This window comes from Equus asinus, chromosome 4 (genome assembly GCF_041296235.1).
Source record: "Equus asinus isolate D_3611 breed Donkey chromosome 4, EquAss-T2T_v2, whole genome shotgun sequence".
Taxonomy (NCBI): Eukaryota; Metazoa; Chordata; class Mammalia; order Perissodactyla; family Equidae; genus Equus; species Equus asinus.
Genome location: NC_091793.1, coordinates 52,915,973 through 52,938,701, shown reverse-complemented (window position 1 = coordinate 52,938,701; position 22,729 = coordinate 52,915,973). Strand labels below are relative to the sequence as shown.

Here is a 22,729-nt window from a genome sequence, read left to right as displayed (position 1 = left end):
CAACCCCACACTTGTGGTTTTAATTATTTATATCAATGTGCTCATTCATGGAGATTAATCATTAAGAGTTTATACATAGAAGCTTCTATAGAGTTTGTGGATAGACATAGAATTTTATAGTGATTAACAGAGAAGGTTGCAAAGCCGTACAGATCAGGGTATGAGGGCCAAGATTACTCCATAGTCCTTTCAGCTTCAGTTTATTCATCTGAAAGATGGAGTTCACACTGATACCCACCTCTTTAGATGGTTGTGGTAATAGGATGATAAGCCGTGACAGCAGAAATCCCCTTGTACAGTGCTTAAAGTGTTCTAAGAATGACTCAAGGAAAAGAGGAAGAAACAATACTATCAGATAGGCAGTGGTGACGTTGAATTGGTCCCTCTGAGTGCTGCTAATTGTCATTCAGCTGGAAAATGAGGGGAGAAAGCAGAAAGCATATGAGATAAATACTGTTGTTCTCATGTGTAGTTGTTTTACCGAAATTAACTGCTCATTAACATCAGTCTGCTTAATAAAATCCCTCAATGAATCATTTTCAGTTTGAACTCTTATTTCCTAAAAGGAAAGTAGTGATCCATTTAAAAATAGCTTACTTCCATCCATCTCAAATACATTGAAAAGTATTTGTCTTGTTTATTTATTGTTGTGGACAGTGGGATAAATCTTAGCCAGATTTTATTTTTGTAGCTTTTTAGGATTATTTCCTATGGGAACCTTTACAGTATGGGAAATGCACTTGATGTTCCTTATTTAATTATTTTGTACAAACCTTGAAGTTGAAGATGTTTCTGGAAGGTATATAAAATAAACAGTCAATAGTGTCAACTGCACACAGGAGGAAGAAGCTGGTGCTTGGAGAGTAACTAACTTCTTGAACTAGCCGGTAGAGATAAATTGAGTGATCAGGAAACCTTATACATACCATTTTGATCAGCCATATTCCAGTGTGTCAGTTGATTTCAAAACTATTTAAACATACAGCAAATTATTCTAGATTTGTGGATCCAGCGATGAGTGAACGAGGAGGCAATCCTATATAAGTATAAAAATATATGCATATATATAAGCTCAGCTTTATGTGTATTATATATGTTTATATATACATATGTATATGTGTATATATATCCAAATGGATACATATGTGAATAAACATAATTTCGTATTTACTTACTCATAAGAAAATCTACCCAATTTTTAGTAAAATATAAAGAATGCTATGGATTTCTGAGATGGTGTGTGAATTGTAAAGTATACTTTTCATTCTGTTGAAGCAAGGCTTCTGAAATAGGATTCAATGGTAGGTTGCTGCTCTGTTGTTGGAAACTAGAGCTTCTGGGCCTCTTGATGAGCAGGCACTGCACGTGCTTTGCACAATGTCTGGCTCCAACACCAGCTTTGGATCCTGCCTAGCTCTTTGGGCTTTCCTCCCAGGTTTCCTGATCAGAAAATTGAAGGCCAGCTGCTGCCTGTCATTAGGAAGCTTAGTGAGAGTCAACATGAGGCTGGAAGCTGGTTGGGGGCTGATGGGGACTGTCCACACTCTGACTAAAGGGTCACCTAGACAGGGGCTTTACTAGTGCTGCTTAGGACTTACTGCATCATGGTCCTGCTCTAAAGCAGCCCCAGAGAGGTAATAGATCGGTTTCAGAATGTTCTATTGTTATAGATAAATGTCATATCTGGGGAGTTTTTGAACAAGTTTTGGAATGAGAGAAGGGTCATTCTTTGGTTTCATGTAAACCTTATTATGGCTGAATCAAGAGATTCCCTTTGTGTTATTCTGAAGCTTTAATTGAAGTAGCTCCCTAGCCTTTCCTTGATAACAGGGGTCTAATCATGCCCCCCACCCTTTTTGTAAGATAGTAGAGCCTCAAGGGGTGATTTCTTTTCTGACCTTCCTTAATGAAGATAATCCCATTTGCCCTGTAGCCTAACAGTTGTTCCTAGTCGCTGGTCTGATGTCTTGGTTGGTGCTGCTACATATGTTGTGCTTGTTCACATACGCTAAATTGCTAAACTCTCCTAAATTCCTCTAAATATTTTGGCTGAATGATTTCCTCTGGCAGTTGATTACTCAGGTTGCTCATATACTGGCTATTCTGAATTTTTCCTACTTTTATCAAATCATTTCATACAGTGTCATATTTTTGTTTAACAAAGCCTATTGAATGAAAAAAAAAATGCTGACATTTGAATGGAAAGGCCAGAGGGCTTAGGAAATGCCAGAGGAATTCTACAAATATCCTTTCTCAGTGGCCTAGACAATTGGGATCTAATTCTTCTTGGGCAGCAGATGGAGGTGGTAAAAACGGAGCTTCTAAATGGCATGAGTCGCTGAGTTAAAGGGCTTGGTGCCGAGCCAGGCAAACAGCCCTGTTTTTTTCTAGCCTGCAGCCAGGATGGAAGCCAGCTTTCAGAGAAGACTGGGCCTCTCAGAGAAAGAGAAACCCAAATCGCCCTTGGGTGTCTACAAATGATTATAGTTTAAAAAATAATGGATCTGTTGAAAAGGAATGCCCCTGTTACATCAACAGTATTAATACTCATTAAGTCTATGGAGCGTGTGTTCGCGTGTGCACGTGCGTGTATTTTTATCCCTTAGGTTTTAAACAATATAAAGCTGATTACATCTTATTCTAACACATTTAACTTCTTTCTTTCTCTCCCTCTCTCTCTCTTTCTTCTTCTCTCTCTCTCTCTCCCAAGCAACCAAACAAATGTTGATTGCAATATTTTAGGGGAGGAGGGTATTTTGAGTAGAAGAAAGAGGAATTAGGGGTTTACAGCTTGTTAAATTGTCTAATGTCTTAATGCTCTTTCCTCAATATTTCGCCGCCTCTGATGTCACATGATTCTTCTACCTTTGCAATATTGAGTATATGAAAATACATATATACTAGCACAGCTTCTGTCATGTTTAGTTACTAATTTTTGAACAAGTTTTACATAATTTATATCTCTTCTCATTTTCAGCAGATCTACTTAATGCCAATGACTAACAAAATCATAGAGTCTTACTAAGTCCCCATGCTGTTGGAATAACAGTGAAAAAGACACTAATAAATTTTGTCTTTTAGCAGAGGAATTAAGGGTATTATCTCACACATTTACAATTGCAGACACTTTATTTAATAATTCTGATTGCCCATGGTGGGATGGGGATAGGAGGCAGTAACTGGTCTACTGTATTGAAAATATTGTCATGGAGAAGAGAACATCCACTCAGAATTCTATAATTGTTTTCTGTAATCATCTATCTGTGCTAAGAACAAAGAAAAACAGCTTAGCCCTTCTTCCAGTGTTTAAATAAATGTGCCCAATTATATTAACCAGTTTTCACTGACTAGTCAAAAATCCTTGTGTATAATAATGGTCTGCCGGTGGCAAGACTGGACAGAAATACTGTACAGTAATTGATTTTGTTAGTTGAACATCTGGCAGAACAGCCTGGATATTTACTTGGAAGGAATGTTCCCCAACCGGAGAAGTTCACTCTTGGGTTTTAGGGCACTAAAGTGCCAGATCAGGCTGCTCTGGGCAGAAAACACGTAGATGGCAACAGGCAAGTGAGTCAATAAAAGAAAATGAGGAAGAGAAGAGACACTTTCACTCATGGATTGAAGGTTAGAGGACACTTCTCCCAGGACCTCCTTATAGAAGTTCAAAATGGAAACAAGGCAGTATACAGTAAGATAATTGTTTCATTCATGATTTGTAATTAGCTATTCTTTTTTTAAAAATGATGTTTTGTTTTAATAAATGCCAGTAAGGAAAATCCAATTATGAGAAACAAAGAATTCATTATCAAAATATAATACTTGTAAAAATGTGTCTATGGTATGAGATCCTACTGACTGGAATGTAGTACTGATTATGAGGAATACGGTCATTGGGCTCGTTGCTTATATAACATGTCTGGCATGCATATCTGTGTGTTGGGTGGTTTACTTATTTTTCCCATGAATGTGCAATTACGAAATGTTCGTATGTTCTCTCTCACCCTAACTGATTTCTCTAATGGGCTATAAGTTATAGATTGCGCTTGGGACCATAAGACATTGCTGTGAATGTTTTTGTTGTTTTTTCTGAGAATCTTGTGGCAGCATATATTTTCTTACAAGACATTAAGAAAAATGTTTTCTAAGGAAATGATCAGTTGTACTAAACATGAATGGTAGGATATTTTGGCATGGCCTCCTTATTTGTATTCCTTAAATTGCAGCTGTTAATTCATTGTACCTACTAAGATGAACTTCCCAATAGACCGAAATTGCCTTGTGGGTAAGAATATATCCTACCAATTTTTATATAGTAGCTCAGTTACTGACATATATTAAGTGAATACTTATTGAACAAATCCCTCTATAATTTATATTTATTTTAAGCACATATTTTATCATGCTAAACAAAAGCTTATGGAAGAAATAAACTTTTGTATACAAATGTGAAATGTATTTTCTTTGCTATGTATATGTTTAACTTGAATATTTGTCATGTTCACCTAGTTGTAAATAGTTCTTTCTACGACAGGTACATTTGTTTGGCAGATAAACAATAAGAAAGAGAAAAGTTGGTGTCCTGAATTTTAAAAATGAAACTTACCTTAAGAATACCGGAGATTCACTAGATTCCTAGTTTTTACTCAATTGCCTGGTCCATTCTGGCAATCTCTGAGCGACATGTCGTTTCAGTCAGGTAACTAGTGACTAAAAGTTTGGGCTCTGGGGCCAGGCAAATCTGGGTCCAAATCCCAGCTCTACCACTGTCCTGGCTGTTTGACATTGGACAAGAGGCTGGATCTCTCTGAATATCTTGTGTTCAGTGGGAATAAGAAGAGAGTCCACAGGACAGTTGCTGGGAAGATAAATGAGGCAGTGTTTTAGAAAGCCTTTAGCAAGTGTGTGATGCATGACAAGAATTCAAAAAATGGTAGTTTTGATTACGTGAACAGATCAAATTAACTGGTTTTATTTTGTACAGACTCTGGATTTGATCAAAGTTTAGCCTTCTTTCAAATCCATCTTAATATTTATTGATGGATAGATTGGAGCATAAATGTTTTACTTTTTAAATAACAGCAAAATAAAATTTAACCATAATGTTACCAGGGTGTATAATTCACAGTTCTGATTTCTTTGATATCAAGTAAAATTGCATACCATTATATTCTCAGATTTATTTCTGAGAATCACCTGTTAAGCCAGTTTCACAGATTATAGAGTAGATCAGAATATTTTATTTTATCTTTGTTCTTTCAAATTACAGATTAATCTATTCATGAAACAATCATTTCCAGATACTGCACTAGTGCTGAGAGTAGAGGATGTAAATGACACTTTCTCAGCTTTCAAGGCTCAGAGACTGAGAGAGAGAAACATTTTAATCGAGTAATCATTGAAACGAGAAGCTTGTATAATGGACAGAGGTAACATGGCGGAAGGAGTGATTAACTATTGAAGGGGTGGACTTAGGTGGCTCTTTTGGGGAGAGGAAACAAAGTCATGGTTGTGTTTGAAGGTGCAGAGACCTGAACTAGGTTAGTGTGTTTGGGAGTCCATATGCAGTTTGACTTTGCCTGAAAGTCAAGTTAGTAGGTGAGATGGAGAGAGGTAAGATGAAGTTGTTAGCAAAAGTGAGATCATGAAGGGTCTTACAGTCAAGGCTTGGCTACTTCTCTGTGCATTCCTTGGATCATGGAATCATGATCACTTTCTTCAGCTCAAAGAGCAATATGTCGACAGAGATCTCTGTCCACCATTACTCTAAGTTTGGTCAACGTTGCCAGGCTCAGGATGTATGGTGATATTTAAAATGTAATATGGAAACCCTGATGAACTCTTCCAAGGTGACAATTAGTAAGAGTGAAATGACACATAAGGTCTAAAGTAACAACTCCTTTATTCAGCCTGTTCTCTCCTTGTTTGGATCGGTTTGACAATACTAATGAGATACGTTGTTGTTCACTTCTCTGTATTCCCATATCAAATTGTGCTGGCCTCCATATAGTACTAGTCATATAACATGGAACGACTTGTTTCTATGCCTGTCTCCTCCACTAATCCATGGAGTCTTGATATCCTCAGTGCACAGAGCAGGTAGTCAAATATTCAAACTCTTTTTCTTATAAGCTTAATAATTTTCAGTGACGTGAAGAAAAATTACATTTTATCAATACAATAAGATTTTGGCTAGCATAGTGATTATGTATGTGATTAAATTTTAGAGTATCTTGAGTTACTCAATTGTATTTCCAAGGAGGAATTTTAGTAAACTTTTATTCAAAAGTCATTGAGCGAATATTGGGTGTTGGACACTGTCCTGAGTTTTTGGGATATAAAGATGAAAATACATGCTTTCTGGTCTCAAATAACTTCCAGTGTCTGCCCTCAGATACATGCCAACAGGTGAAATACAATAAGAAAACAGAGATGTGTACAAAATGCAATAAAGTGAAGCTGCACCCAGATCGTCTAGAGATGATCAGAAATCTTTGACAGAGGATGTAACATTTGACCTGGTAGTAAGATATTTGTTTTCAGGTGAGAATGCAGGAGTGGATTGGGCGTTTTATGGTGGAGTTAGTCTCGGAAAGGAGAAGAAAGCCTCCTTACATCTCTGACCAAGTAGAAGCAGGAAAAAGAGAAAAAGTGAGAACCAGACAGGCGCAGATGGGATAAATTTATGAGGAAGGCGCTCAGCGCTGAAGAAATGCATGCCTGCTAACCATTGTATTTCCAATGTACAAACATTCATGCCGTCTTCCTATAAATAGTTTAAAATTAAAAAATATATATGGCCATATATATCCATTGTAGAAAGTTAGACTATTCTTTCCAGAACCTTATCTCTGAATATATTTTTATGTACATTTTCAGCAAATCTGTGATTATATTATACTCACTACTTTGTCACTGGAAATTCTCATTTCATGATAAAGTGACCATTTTAAAATGTATATATATTAGTCTACAACATCATTTTGAAGAGTTGAATAGTATTCTTTTTATGGATGTGTCCCGACCTATGAACCTTTTCATTATTTTGGGGAATTTAATTGTTTCCACTTTTATTTGTGATGATTATACATCATACCATTGACACTCTTAATAACTAAACATTTGCCAAATATTTCAACATATCCATTTTTTAGTATAAATTTGTAGAAGTGGAATTGTTAGATGATAGCACCTGCATATATTTGAAGCTTTTTATCATAGTGCCTGATTGTCCTCCAAAAATCTGGTAACAACTTTAAGCATGACATTTCATTAATTAATTTATTTATAAACAGCTTTATTGAGGTAACATTGATATACAGAAAACTACACATATTTAATATATACAATTTGATGAGGTTGGATATATGCACACACCTGTGAAACCATCACCACAAGCAGGGTAATAAATACACCTCCAAATCTTTCCTCATGCCCTTTTGTTTTTTTGTTTTTGTGTTAAGAACACTTAACATGAGATCTACCCTCTTAACAAAATTTTTAATTGCACAATACAGTATTGTTACCTATAGGCACAGTATTGTATTTCGGATCTCTAGAACTTAATTCATCTTGCATAACTGAACCTTTATACCCACTGAACAACTCCCTGCCCCAAGCCCCTGGCAATTATCATTCTACTCTCTGCTTTTTTGAGTTTAATTATTTTAGATACTTCTCAGAATGAAATCATACAGTATTTGTCCTTCTGTGACTGGCTTATTTCACTTAGTGTTATGTCATCAGGTTTCACCCGTGTTCTTGCATATGACAAGATTTTCTTTTTCTTAATGCATATTCCATTGTATGTATTTGCCACATTTTCTTTATCCGTTTATCTGTCAGTGGACACTTAGGTTGTTTCCATATCTTGGCTACTGTGGATAATGCTGCAATGAACATGGAATGCAGATATCTCTTCAAGATCCTGATTTCAATTCTTTTGGATATATACCCAGATATGAGATTTAAGTATGACTTTTGAGTGTTGCATTCTGGGACCATTTATCTGATGTACTTACCAGTAATGCGAATTATGAGGGTGTTGCTGATTCCATTTATTAAAATATAACTTTCATACCATAAATTTCTCACTAGTCAAAAACAAAATTCTATAGGCTGATGTAGTGGAGGAAGAAATTTCCTCTATCGTCTCTGGGTTCATCTGGCCGGAGAACGAATTAAATTCACATGAAACAGAATAGCAGGAGAAAATTAAACAAAGCTTTATAACACGTATACATGGGAGAGGCTCAGGCAAGCTGAGCAACTCGCCAAAATGGCTGAAGCCCCCACTTTAAATATCGTATTCAGCTAAAGACAAAGGAGGATGTTGGGGGTGTGGGGAGTCAGTTACAGGAGGTTACCAGACAAGCAATAGGTTACAAGACAATAAACAAATGCAGATTTAAGTCCTTGCCTTCCCCATTGATTAAGAGTTTCTAGAGATAAGGTCATCCCCCCTTCTTCCTGGTACAGAGGGGAGACAACTTTACAGATGGAGATTTCCTTTACAATGTAAATGTCTCTTAACAAAGGGTAAGTAAATTCTACTTTTCAGTTGCTTTCCTGTCTGCAGTAACCAGCCCCAAATAATCCTCATGCCAAAGAGACATATCTTGGGGTGGCCAATTCCGGGCCCCCACACTGAGAACCATTTCAAGATAGGGTATTTAAGTTTTTGGGTAGTGTGATATACATTTGTTTAAGGATTTTCAAACACTTGTTTTTGTCATCAGTTATCATAGTCATCTTACCAATTATAACTTACGAAGCCCCAATATTTGCCTCAGGTTTTCTTATTTCTTTAAACATATTAGTATTAATAAAAGGAGACTCAAATCAGGTTTCCTTCTCTAATAAAATGTTGTGATTTACATTTGAGAGATCATAAATTTTTAATGTGGTTAATTTCCAGTTTATAAGAAGCTGAACACACACAAAACCCAAGAATACAGAGCAGGAAGGCACGTTAATGATTATCCAGTTTTAGTCCAGTTCTCACACTGTGAGTAGAAAGGCAATTTGCAGAAATATTTTACCATTAGGCTGGTATAGCAGCTTTTTAATTATTAAAGAAGCCTGTCAGATCTCTGAAAAACTACACATCACAAATTTTCTTCTCCTTTGTAGCTGTGCTTGCTGTCAGAATATATTTAGAAACATTGATGCTTAAGCAAATGTGTAATACATGTGGTCAAAGTAATGCAGCATAAGTGTACATTTACTCCAGGGAATGCAAAACTAGAGTTTTGATGTTTGTGCTTAAATATTTAGTGCCTAGACCAGCTCTAGGCAGAACTGGTAAGGCGTATCTTTGGTGTCCTCATCTTCTTTCAGCTCCTTCCTATATAGGATTTCTGATGTACTGGGCCTAGGTCTATGATCTAGTACTGACCACTGCCGCAGGACATCTGAACTCTATCCTTTACTGAGGTTTCCAAAACAGATCCTTCTGCCTGCTTGACGGTCTCTTCTCTCCAACCCATCCCTCGATCTTCAAGTCTTCCCCAAGCTTCATATCCAACTTCTTCTTTTTTTTTTTTTTTTGAGAAAGTTTAATTAGATTAGCCAGCAAATTGGAAGACAGGTGACTAATGTCTCAAAAACCCATCTTTGGGGCTGGCCCCATGGCCTAGTGCTTGGGTTCGGGCGCTCTGCTTTGGCAGCCCAGGGTTTCGTGGGTTTGGATCCTGGGTATGGGCATGGCACCGCTCACTGGGCCATGCTGAGGTGGCATCCCACATGCCACAGCCAGAAGGACCCACAACTAAAATACACAACCATGTACTGGGGGGCTTTGCAGAGAAGAAGTAAAAATAAAAAATAAAAATAAAAAAACCCCACCTTCAAGGATTACAGAATCTTGGGGCAGTTATATAGGGAAAATGGGCAGTAAGGAAGGGGTTCAGGGATGTTGATCTCCAGGCATGACGGGCTCCAGGCATCACATTGTTCCATTCTTCTGTCAGCTGTGATGGATACCTTGTGGGTATGTTTCCTGCCTGTGGTCAGCCTGTTCCCAGAGAGAAACTTATAGAGCAAAGTTTTAATTGATCAAGCTATCAGGGAGTACATACAGAAGCAGAGCCCATAAATCAGGAGAGCATGTGAATTCTTTTACAGTCTGTACAGAGCAGTGAGTAGTTACATAGCGGAGGGACTGGGGCCATATAACATAACAAGATGGCCTCACTTATGCTCACTTACAGCGGGCTGTTTTCCTATCTAGAGGCTCTAGGAGAGAATCTGTTCCCTTGCTTTTTCTATCTTCTAGAGGCTGCCCACATTCGTTGGCTCACGGCTCCTTCCTCTGTCATCAAAGCCAGGAACAGCGGGTGGAGTGAATCTCACATCACATCACATCACTCTGGCCTCTGCTTCTGCCTCCCTCTTTCCCTTTTGTTTTGCAAGCATGTCCAGCTTCTGATGTAGGAATTGGGTAGGACAATGAGGTGTGGGCTGTTCAGACTATGGGGAAAAGCCACAACGTAGATAAGGTCTTGAGATCAGACCAGAGACAAGACAAATTAGTAGAACACAGCTGGCAAGTGCATTACTTCAGAAGGGGAAAAAAGCACACCATAAGTCAGGGCATGAATATGTGAATCGGGAATTAAAGGAAAAGCACCCATTGGATGACAGAGCTGGAGAGAAGAATGCAGAAATTTGATCAGAAAGATAAGTTGAGTTCATCCCAGGACAAGTGATGATGGATAATCTTTAGATAGGGATGAAGGTATAGTTCAGGACCAATCTAGCAAACACTGGGCTCTGGTGTCCAGTGCCTTTACAGGTATCTCTAGAGGTGTAGTTACATATGCTGGGCCTTGAAGTGACAGGCTTCTGCAAGGAATCCTATAACCCTTGAAACTCAATAGATTATTTATGTAACAATTAGCCAGTTTTAGAAACGTATCCCTACCAGATAATAATGAGAAAAGATACAAATTAGCCATCCCTACTGTTCCCTCAGACCTCCCAGGACCCTCCTTAGCCTTCGTTTTCAAAGTGTAATAACAGCTAGCTCTTATGTAATGCTTAGTGTGGCAGTTCCTGTTTTAAGTACTTTGTATGTAAATTAATTACATATCCAATTCATTTAACATTTCATGACATAGTTACATATTTACAACTCATTACATATCCAAATTCATTTTATCTTCACAACTACCATGTGAAGTAAGAACAATTATTATCATTATTTCAGATGAGGAAACTGAAGCACAGAGAGGGTAAGTGACAGGCCCAGGGTCACACAGCTGGTGAGTCGCAGAGTTAGGATTTGAAACCTGGCACTGTGGCTTTAAAGCTCCTGCAGTTTACAATTGCTAGGCTACTGTCTCAGCTAATGCTTTTTCTTTTTATAACCAAAAAGAGAGATTATGTTGGAAGGAGTCCAGAATGAATATAAGGGAGGGCTATCACCACTGTCTATTTTCATACAGGTAGGATGCTTCCTTACATTCATTAAATCAAACTTTATAGACATACTTGAACTTTTGAAGAACTTATTCATTTATTCAAGAAATATTTACCACTGTTCAGTACATGCCAGGGTGATAGAGATCCAAAGATGAGTAAGAAGCTGATTCTATCTTGCAAAAATCCAGAGTGAGTCAAACATGCAAACAGGTAAATTAAAATATGATTTATTACGACTGATACAAAAGTATGAGCAAACTCATACAATAGAACACGGATAATAGAGCAATAATCTCTATGGGGAGATTTCTAAGGGTCTTCGTTGAAGATATGACTTTTATACTCGGATTTAAGGGTTAAGTAGGTGTTTTCATGACCAAGAAAGAGAAAGGGATATTTCAGCTGAAGAGTTCCGTGAGCAAAGGCAATGCGTCATAAGAAGGCTGAGATTATTTTGGAAATAGTGGGAACTTCTGTGTGGCAGGAGCATGTGGTACATAGTGAGAAAGGGAGGGAAGTGAGAAGGATTTCAAAGATCTATGTATGCCAAGCTAAGGGTTTTGGGTAATATTTGGTAGATATTGGGAAACATTCAGAAGTTTGATACAGAAGAGTGAAATCAAAAGATGAAGATGTGTGTGCTAGGAAGATTATGCCATAGGCTATTGGAGAATAGACCACAGTGTATGTATCAGATATGAGACTTAGAAAACTCTAAGCCAGGGCCTTTGACAGCTAGAGCTCAAGCAGAGCAGGTGTGTTTGGAAAACAGGAATTGAATTTGAGATATTTTTCTCAAGTAGAATCAATAAGATTTGATAAATGATTGAAGGTAGTGGATGAAGTATATTGAGGAGCAGTGCCTTTGAAATTTCTAGCTTGTAGGTGGGTTTTATATTATTTAGAATACTGGTTAGCTACTGTAGCAAAGATCTAATTTAACAAGAGTAGCTTAAACAAGGCAGAAGGTGATGGATGACTGGATCAAGAAAATGTGATATGTATATGTACATAATGGAATATTATTCAGCCTTAAGAAGGAAGGAAATCTTGCCATTTGTGACAACATGGATGAACCTAGAAGATATTATAAGTTAAATAAATGAAATAAGCCAGATTCAGAAAGACAAATACTGAATTATTTCAGATACATATGGAATCTAAAATAGTAAAATTCATAGAAGCAGAGAATAGAATGGTAATTGCCAGGGTCTGGGAGGGGAAGGAAAATGAAGAGAAGTCAGGGGGTTTAAAGTTTCAGTTATGCAAGATGAACTTATGTACAACATGTGACTGTAGTTAACAAAGCTTGTATCGTGTTGTCTACTCAAAATTTACTGAGGGTAGATATTAAGTGTTTTCATCACAAAAAAAGAGAAAGAAAGAAAAGAAAATGGTAACTGTATGAGGTGATGGATATATCAATTAGCTTGATTGTGGTGATTATTTCACGATATATACATACATCAAATCATCAAGTTGGACACCTTAAATGTAAATAATTTTTAATTGTCAAATATTTGAAAACAAAAAAGGCAGAAGTTTATTTCTCTTTCAGCCAAACAATCCAGGTTTAGCAGTTGGAAATAATAGGGGTTCTGTGATATTGCAGATCCAGATATACTTTTCCTTGTTGCTCTACCTTCCCTTAGAGTGATAACTTCATCCATATGGTTGAAGAGGTCTTTCCACCAAGGTTGCTGGTTCCACAGTCTGTCAAATAGGAAGGGGCAAAAGAGAGAAGAAGCATGATCAGGAAGTCTGCTCACATTCTATGGGCCACAACTTAGTCACACAGCCATTTCTAGAAGTAAGGAAGACTGAGAATCGTGGGTTTTATTCTGGATGGCTGTGTACCCAGCTAAACGTTGTGGGTTCTATTTTTAATGGAAGAGGAGGAGAATGATGTTGAGTTACAATTAGAAGTTTAACTACAGAGTGTCTGAGAACCACACTAATAGAGATCTGAGATGGAGGATGTAGACCAGCTTTAGGGAGATATGGGAGATAATGAGTTCCATTTTGGATATATTAAATTTTAGGTGTCTATGAGACTATCTAATAGCTGTGTCCAATAGGTAGTTTGAAATAAGGATTTTGCTGATGACAGAGAAATAAATTTGACAGTCATCATCAGTTTGAAGCTGTGTCTAATGAACTGGGGAGGACGTTAATAGCAAAGGTTGAAGACTAACAGCAGACTATAAAGGATAACAACATTGGGAGTAATGGATTGGAGATGGGAGCAGAGACCAGTTAGGAGAGTAGAGGGGGAGATGGGTAGAGAGATATGGAAGAATGGTATTAGGATTCTCCTTCAAAGTTGTGGACCCTATTTCACTGTTCCCGGAGCAGCAGTCTACAGCGTCCCTGCATAGATTACCATGCCCATAACAGTGTGGCTACCTTGTAGCCTCCTACCTATTAGAAAACAGCTTTCAAATTCCCTGAAAGTCCAGTCACAATGGCCTTCAAACATGGCCTCAATCTACTGCTCATTTTATTCATGGAAGCAAACACCAGTGAACAGGGGTGTCTAAGAAATTTTGAAACTCTTAGCCCTCAATTCAGGGAGTTGAATGATATAATCTCTCAGTTCCTTGCAATAATTCACCATTTAGCTTCTTCAAACAGAGTCAACCCCAACAGGGAGTGTACACATGCTATCTTGATATTACCTTTTGTTATACATCTTTCTAATTACTGCCATTAAGGAAATGGTAGAAGTAATGCTGTGGGTATCTAGAAATTTCTGACACTGTACCTGTTGGCTTTCAAAGCTGGTAGACTTTAGAATTGACTCGTAGGTTCTGGCCCTTAGATTCACCTGTAAGCACAACAATTCCTGCTCATTGGTATGTGGGAACCAAGGAAGGAGTGAGTGCTGAAGAGAGATCAAACAAGGTGAGAACTGAAACTACAGCATGTGGTATGACGTTAGTGAACTATTTTGTGATTTCAGCAAAAGGCATTTTAGTACAATGGTAATAGTAGAAGCTGGAGGATCATAACTTGTGGAGTAATGCATGCTAAACTGTGGATCAATGAAAATTGAGCTAATGAAGACAGAAAATTTAGATTATGCTTTCAAAAACTTTGCTGATGAGCAAAAGCTGGATGGATGGTCATAATGAACATAATGAGAGGCAAGATAAAACCTTGAACTGAGGGCAAATCTGTAATGAATTATATTCTTCCTTCCTCCATCCTTACTCCTTCATTTCCTTCTCCTTCCTTCCCTTCTTTCCTTCCATGTGGGAGTTTTAAATTTGTGTATAGGCTAAGAGGAAGAAACCAGTGCAAAGAGAGATGCTTAAAGTAAGGGCAGGAGACATTTACTGTACGGAGGAAGTCCTTCATGTGAAAGACAGGAGCAGAGGGTATAGAAACTAGTCTGTGTTGGATAAGTTTAGAGATGGAGTTTGAGGAGACAAGTTGGGACAGTTTCTGTTTGATATTTTATTTTTTCTCTGTGAATTAGAAACTTGGTTTATCAGCTGATGGTTGGAGTGGAGGACATAAGAATAGTGAAAGGCTGCGATGGGAAATATGAAAAGGACCTCTAAGACCAAATGTGATGAGGACAGAGCAGTGCCAGTGGCCCAGATGGACTCACAAACAATCAATTGCACAACCAATCTGTGTAGCTGATTTTCTTCAGCAACACTTTCAATTGAAAGCATTCAGGACAGAATGGATACTTCCTTTTCCAGGGCAAATGGGTGAGAGGGCATAGCAGAAGGACAAGCGAGAAAGTGAGTCAAGGATGCTGAGAAATTTGAGGTTCCATGATGCCTAGGAAAGTAAGTGCAGTTTGGATTGAAAGTGTAAAAGTAATGGGAAAAGGATTAGCATTCTCAGAAAGACGAAGAACTCTTAAAACCATACATGCTGCCACCTCAATAAAACTGTGAACAGAGGTGCTGATACAGAACCTAGGACAGTGCCTGGCACAGAGTAGTCACAAATAAATATTCTTTAAATAAGTGACTTTTTTTTTCCCCTCTAGGAGCCATAAATTTATTCTTACCCTAGTTTTTTGGAGGGCACTCTGGGAAAAATAGCTCTCTAGGATGCATTTGAGATGCTAATTGGGCATTGGTTTGTGTGTTGCTTTTTCTCAGATGACATGTCCTTCCTGTGAATGTTTACTAGGCTGCTTAGTTTGTGCTGCTATAGTCCTCAGTTCATTGCTGTTTCTTTTGCCCTTATTTGACAGACCGGTTTAAACTTTGTATATAAATGATGCCTATTGGTAAAATTCCAACTAGCTTGGGGATGTTTAGGTAGCTTATTAAGAGGATTTATTGACTCTGTCTCACAGAACTGGACTCTTGTATTAACACTATGTGCAGAATTAAACTTTGTTCTTTTAAATTCTAAATTCAAATAAAAACTTACTTAACTATTTCAGGTGGTGCACTTAAAAAAATCAAATGGAATACTGTAAAATGGTTTTTTGCTTTAGGAGTTAAACTCATGTTGCCATTCTCCATTCAGCATTTATTGAGAACCTAGCATTTGAATTAAGCTATAGCTTAAATTACGAAAGATGGACTGAGGACTCAATGGCTAGGGGACAAGAGAGAAGGGGCTTTATCATCACTAATGATGAGTCATTTCAAAAGCAGTTCAATTTTCTAATCTGTAGAAATGTCCCTTAGCTACAGCAATTCTAAATAATATGATTATGAAATAAATTAGAATCACACCTAGCAAAATGCCTTACAATCATTCATTTGGTGAAGTCATTTAAACTTGCATAGTCTGTTTCCTCATCTGTAAAGTGGGAATGACCATCCAAACAAGGTAGATATGAGAATAAGATCAATAGGACTCACCCCATGGAAATTACCTGTAAACATTAGTTTTCTTGCCCACTTCCCTGTTACACTAGAAGACTCAGTTAGTCAATTAATTGATTCTCATTATATTTCCTTCTCAATGACAAAAAGTCGAGGCAACAAAGCTCCAAACCATTTGGTTGTATTTGTACAAACCCAAGTGAGAAGAGTGGGCTAACAGTTCTTTCTTTCAGCACATTAATTTCTATTGGGACTTCTTTCACACATTCATTTTCTCCCCCAGGACTAAAGATGCAATCTTTTTCTTGAGGTAAGTGTATGAAATAATCATCCTTCCTGCATCTCTGTTGATATTAAATGTGTACATTCTAGAAGGATGGCAACAGCCGGCATTTATCTCGAGTGCCTTATAATCTTTAACTTGCTTTCGTATCCTTTATTGCATGTGATTCCACAGGGAACATTTTGCTCATACAGGAATATACTGTAACATCCAACTACTATTTTACCACCTTGGCTTTTTAAAATAGCAGTTAATTTGTGCTCCACTGAATTTGTTGACTTTCAGGTCCCCAGAGATTCCTTCTGAGAAATCCTGCAGGTAAAGTGAGTTATCTGGTAGCGGCCAAAGAGTTAATACCTTGCACTTTGTCTACTGGAATGTCTTTATCATGCCACACAATAAATGACCATTTGTTTCAGGAATGAATTGGTGATTTCAAGGGACTCAATGGTGGATGAAAGTTTTAGTATTGGGCATTTAAGCCACAGACATTTCACATGGAGTGCAAAGTAACTAGACACACTGTTATGTGGTGGGTGGTTCTATACAACGTAATGATGTGGTTTAGTCTCACTCTTTAATGTTAACTTTTTAAACTTGTGTTTATTACACTAGTGCTGGATTAGGGACCATTCTTTCATAATGTTCCATTTCTTATCCTCTGTTTACCCTTCTGAATTCATTATCACACTATATTGATTTAGTCTTTTTGTTTTACTCTCTGCTAGAATATGAGCAACTTCAGGGCAGGAATTATATCTCACTCTTTGCTGTAGTCCTGGAAGCGGCACATAGCATGTGCTCAATAAATATTTACTGAATTCATGAGTTGTATGTATCCAGTTGCAGATAAGGGAAAACTCAGTAAAAGTGGCTTGAATAATAAATGAATTTGACTTAATAATTTAGACCCAGTTTGATCAAGATTCCCACCACCTCTCCTTGCCGTTGTTTAGCCCTTGACGTCTCCATGTCAAAATTTCACCCTTATGCCAGCTTCCATCCAGGAGCAAAATGGTACAACATGTGCCCTTGCATATTTAGGGCAAGAGATGGGGTCTGTGTCCCATACTGCCAGGGACCGTCCTGAAACTCACTCCAGTTGTACTCTTTTAGGTCACTTGCTTCGAACTGTGGTCAGGCATAGAATATACTGCTTGGCTTTGCCAGGATTGTGTGTTCTGCCCCTGGAAACTAATTGGAGCCAAGAGACAAATGAATGCAAAGATATTATAAAAAATATTCACTGTAATTAATGAAGGAAATTCCAAGTGCATTTTAATAAAGTGTAGGGAAATAAGACAACATTTTTTAAATGTTGTTTTAAATTTAAAAAATATCGTCCTTTAATAGTTCAGAATAGTTGCAATACATTTACAGAAGTACATTTAAATCTGTTAGCAATAATTCTGGCTTCATACAATTAACTAAAATCCAAGACTTTGCTTAGCAAAAGTTATTGTAAGCAATTCCATACTACAATGTAGGAAAAATATTTTACTGCCCACAAATCCCAACAGTCTATCCCCTTAAATCTATGAGGAATTTTCTCTTTCAACAAGGGATGCATTTTCTTTTGCTAATAGAAAAATGACTAAATAACTCGATAAGGGAAAACAAACACGGGAAAAGGAAAAGGGAGGGAACCAGAATTTGTAGATTCACAATTTTGTCTAGAGCTCTCCCAGACATTTCTGAATTCTTAAAAATTTGGTTTTGTGTGAGCATTTACATTTTGAAAGGAAACAGATGAAGGAGTGAGGGGGAATTTAGCTAGAAAGCTAACATCAATATGGTGAGGTTGGCTAACTAACTTGTCATCTTCTTGTAGAATGTGTGTCTATCAACTACTCACCTCTGTGGCAGTCTCACTTTCTTCTATTTCAATCCCATACAAATCCTATTGTCTGGCCCATCCTTCTCTTACTCCCACACTGCCTTGCAATATTATTTAACTGTTATCATTTGCATGTCTTGTCTCCCTAAACACAACGCAAACATTCTGAGAACAAGAACTTTGTCTTGTCCTTTTCTGGAATTAACCCCAGCATTTTGTAGAGTTGCTCAGTAAACAAATCCTGTTGAATAAATGATTATGGGAATTGGATCAAGGATCTATTTCACAGTTATTTGGGCAAAGGTAGTTGGACCGTAATGATGTGAAAGGGTTTGCTTAACATTTTTTTTCACGGAGAAGCTCAGATTAAAACTTAAATATTGACATGCAAAGGAAAAGATCCAGTAAGAAAGGAGACTGTTGAAAGCCTTTCAAAGGGAATGGAATCATTTGAATTTATTTTCATTGCTTTTCTGATGCCAGATTTCTAATGACTTTCAAACAAATAGATAGTAAAGGAAGAAATTTTATGGGTATGTCACTGCATTTATATTACTTCCATAAAATCCATAAAAATGTCAAGATATGGACATACTATAATGTTATTCAAACATTCTTCCTAAATAGATGTGGGGAAATGAGGAGAGATGGTGCAATATCATTATTGTTCCCATATTTGTTGTTGTAAACAGTGAAGTCTTTGTCTTTTTTGAACAGTCAGCTTTTAGCGTTCTGCCAAAAACCTTCTAAAGCAAGTCCATATTAGAATTAATCACAAGTGTCAGCTAAGACCGTATTATCCTTTCCAAGTAATTTAAACAGACTGTTATATCCTATGTGCAAAATATTTGCTTTATTTTAGATGTGGAGTTGGGCTATAACAAGATGATAATAAGAGAAAGAGAATCTTTTGGCCTTGCTGAGGCTCAAAATGCTAAGCAGCTGAGGTCACACCCTCTTGTATGTAGTAAAGATATTTTCTAGGTCTCTGCCCTAATTTGTCCAGGCTGGTGGTAGCATTTCCCCAGTCACATAGACCCAAGGATTCTAGAGTGAACTGGGAATTTTCTGCTTCTTTCTCCTCATCTAATCATTTGTCAAGTCCTGTCAATCCTCCCTTTGAAAATCTTGGCTCTGTCTTTTTCTGGTGTGCAGTGTCATATAGAGAAAGCCCTGGACTGGGAGACAGAAAGTCTTGCTTTAGTTTTGCCCTTTCTCCAGCTATTTGTATGACCTCGGTCAAGTCACTTAACATTTCTTGGCCTCGTTTTCCCCACTCTTAAGGTCCTCCCAGCTCAAATTTTGTGATCCCTCTGCAAATGTTCTACCTGTCCTTTTGTCATATCACACTTGACGGTGGTAATAACCTTCTGTCTGGTGCCTCTGCCTCCTGAGTCATGGCTCCTGACCATGGGCGTGTAAATCTTTCTGAAACATTGCTTTGTCTGCTCACCAAACCTGCAATTCTGTTTATTTTGTGATAATTCATTGAGTTGTACATGTATGACGTTGCACATTTCTACACATGGGTATTATATTTCAATAAAAAGGTTAGAAAAATCATAACACTTAAATGACTTTCTGTGACTTTGTCCTGAGTTCTGCCTCATCAAACTTGCATTGAAGGCCCCTCAGCAACCTAGCCTTGAGTTAAGTTCCGCTACTCCAGTAGTGCCAAAACCTTGCTACATAGTGTTCTTGCCTGCAGAATTTTCTCTCTGGATTGAGAAACTTCAATGTGGAACTGAAAGGTTACTTTTTTTTCATTCTAGATAATTCTCATGCTGCTAATGCACTGTTAAACATTTGAAAAACCTTATGTTTGCCTCACTATGCCTCCTTCACTTATGACAGTGATTCTCAAATTTTGTCTACATCAGAATCACGTGGAGTGATTATTAAACTTTAGATTATGGGGCCCAACACAAGGGTTTCTGATTCAAGAAGTTAGGAATGGGGCCTGAGAATTGGCATTTCTTACTAATTCCCACATGATGTTGATGCTGCTGGTTCAGGGACCACACTTTGGGAACCACTGGTTTGTGCTGGTACCTTGACCTAGAATGATGTCACTTTCTTACACCATCTTCGCCTATCAATGTATTAACCGTCATTCTCATACTGCCTTTGTAGGACAATCTTCAAGGTCCCAGATAGAGTGAATCTCTTTGCTCCGTATTTTGCCCAACACTTTATTTCTGCCTCTGTTATCACTATTACATACTCCAATCAAATTAGATTGTAAACTCCTTGAAACTTGACCTCATTTCTCTGCAACATCCTATCTACATATCTCTGGTTCAGTGATTTGTACAAGAGAGAAATATTCGATATACATTTTTGAATAAGTGTCAACCACTTGAAAATTTCTTCTATAATTTTTTTTAATTGGCACCTGAGCTAACAACTGTTGCCAATCTTTTTTTTTTTTTTGCTTTTTCTCCCCCAATCCCCCCAGTACGTAGTTGTATATTTTTTAGTTATCAGTCATCTAGTTGTGGCATGTGGGACGCCGCCTCAACATGGCCTGATGAGCGTTGCTGTGTCCACACCCAGGATCTGAACCTGTGAAACCCTGGGCTGCTGAAGCATAGCACGAGAACTTAACCACTAGGCCACGGGGCCGGCCCCTTTGTTTTACTTTTTACTCATAGCTTTACATTTGCCCTTCCAATGTATTTTTTTCCATCTCACAAGGCTTTCATTCTTAAAGTAATATTTCTGTTTAAAATTTAAGAAGGCTCTGCTCAATACTATTTCCAGGAAGATAAACTATGCCACTGAATTATTGTTTTCTAATATATGTTAATTCTTGCCTACATTTTAAAAAAACAGTCCTTTCTTTAGTCACTCTTAATTAACCCCAAGTACCATCACTTAGAATACATTTTATCTGAAATTATCTTTCTGCTACGGTTCTGGTATTCTTTTTTTTTTTTTTTTTTTTAAACTTTACCTTTCATTTGATCTCCACATCTTCCTTGTCTGGTATCTGAGTAAATAAGTGGCTTTGAGATTGGATGGTGTTTTGTTCGATTTGCTTGCTAATGGACAAATAAATAGAAAGTAGCCACCACTGACATATTCCACTCAGAGCCAGAATTTTAATGTTGGAAGAGATCTGTCAGTTTATGGAATCCATTCCATTTTACACTTATATATAAATAGACTGAAGCCATGAACGATGAAAGAGTTGTGCTGGTCATAGATGGGACTGGTGACAGAGCTGTAGCTCTGTAGTTGAGATCTTGTCCTAGAACTCTGTCTGGAATCAGCTGGGCTCCATTTATTGAGACTCAGAAGAGAATTTCAAAGGACATGTCATACGTACTTAGAACTACAGCTTTCCTAGCTCCAGACAGCATTAAATGGGTTCTATTGAAAGGCCTGAGATTGGGGCCCAGTCTCCGTGGACTCAGAGAGCAGCAAGCACCACTTTTTTGCCTTTTATTTGGAAAGTGAGATATTTTAAGTCACTAAGTATATTTGATCAAAGATGTGTGTGATCTGTACACTTTTAGAAATAAAATAGACAAGAAAGTAGAAAGAGAGAAGTAAAAACTAAACCCTTAAGAATGGAGGATGTCCAATTTTCAGATAATTTTTAAAAGCCCTATTTTAAAAAATTCTTTAGCACAGCTCAATAGTAATTCATGTTTGTTAATTTTGAGCAGTTTAATAATATTTTTTTTATTTTAAATGCCAGTGTAGTAAGAGTTTATTCTTGTACCTAATGACCCACATCAGAGGTTGAAAATAAAAGTAATTTAACCAGAGCATTCTGCAAGGCGACACTTCCCAGGGAAGTCAGTCCTGACAAGCAGTTCTGCTTTCTAATTTTCCATTTATTTTAATGTTCCATTTTGTTTATCTTTTCCTCCTGTCAGAAAGCTTCTTCCTTGAGTTGGAGAAAATTAGTTGCAATGCCTAGATTTTTATGCCTTTACTTTTTGGGAAAAAGGAATTATAATTTCAATTGAGTTTGGTAAGACTGGGCAAAAGAATGAATTGCTAAATATAAATATTAGCTATTTATTCCCCTATAAAATATTATTTTCTTACTTTGAAAAAGTTTAAACTAAATTTTATTTAAAAGAAATAAGTGGACATGGCACTGCTCGTCGGGCCATGCTGGGGCGGCGTCCCACATACCACAACTAGAAGGACCCACAATGAAGAATATACAACTATGTACCCACGGGGTTTGGGGAGAAAAAGGAAAAAAATAAAATCTTTAAAAAAAAAAAAAGAAAGAAAGAAGTGTACATAGTAGGAAATTCAAATGGGTAAAAATATATAAAATGAAAAGTCTTTAGAAATCTTCTGTCAATCGCCAGTTCTACTCTCCAGAGGCAACCAGCCTTAACAGGGTTTTGTGTA

The 22,729-nt window shown here is 37.4% G+C and overlaps 1 protein-coding gene and 1 long non-coding RNA gene across 2 annotated transcripts in view; one reads left to right on the top strand and one right to left on the bottom strand.

Moving 5' to 3' along the window:
• NAV3 (neuron navigator 3) overlaps positions 1 to 22,729 on the top strand; it is a 775,925-nt gene that overhangs the window by 225,170 nt on the left and 528,026 nt on the right. The gene's annotated exons all lie outside the window — the stretch shown is intronic.
• Positions 239 to 4,784, bottom strand: LOC139045174 (uncharacterized). The gene is made up of 3 exons (XR_011503062.1): positions 4,607 to 4,784; positions 927 to 1,036; positions 239 to 410 (listed from the first exon to the last, which is right to left on the bottom strand). It is a non-coding gene; the product is annotated as an uncharacterized lncRNA (long non-coding RNA).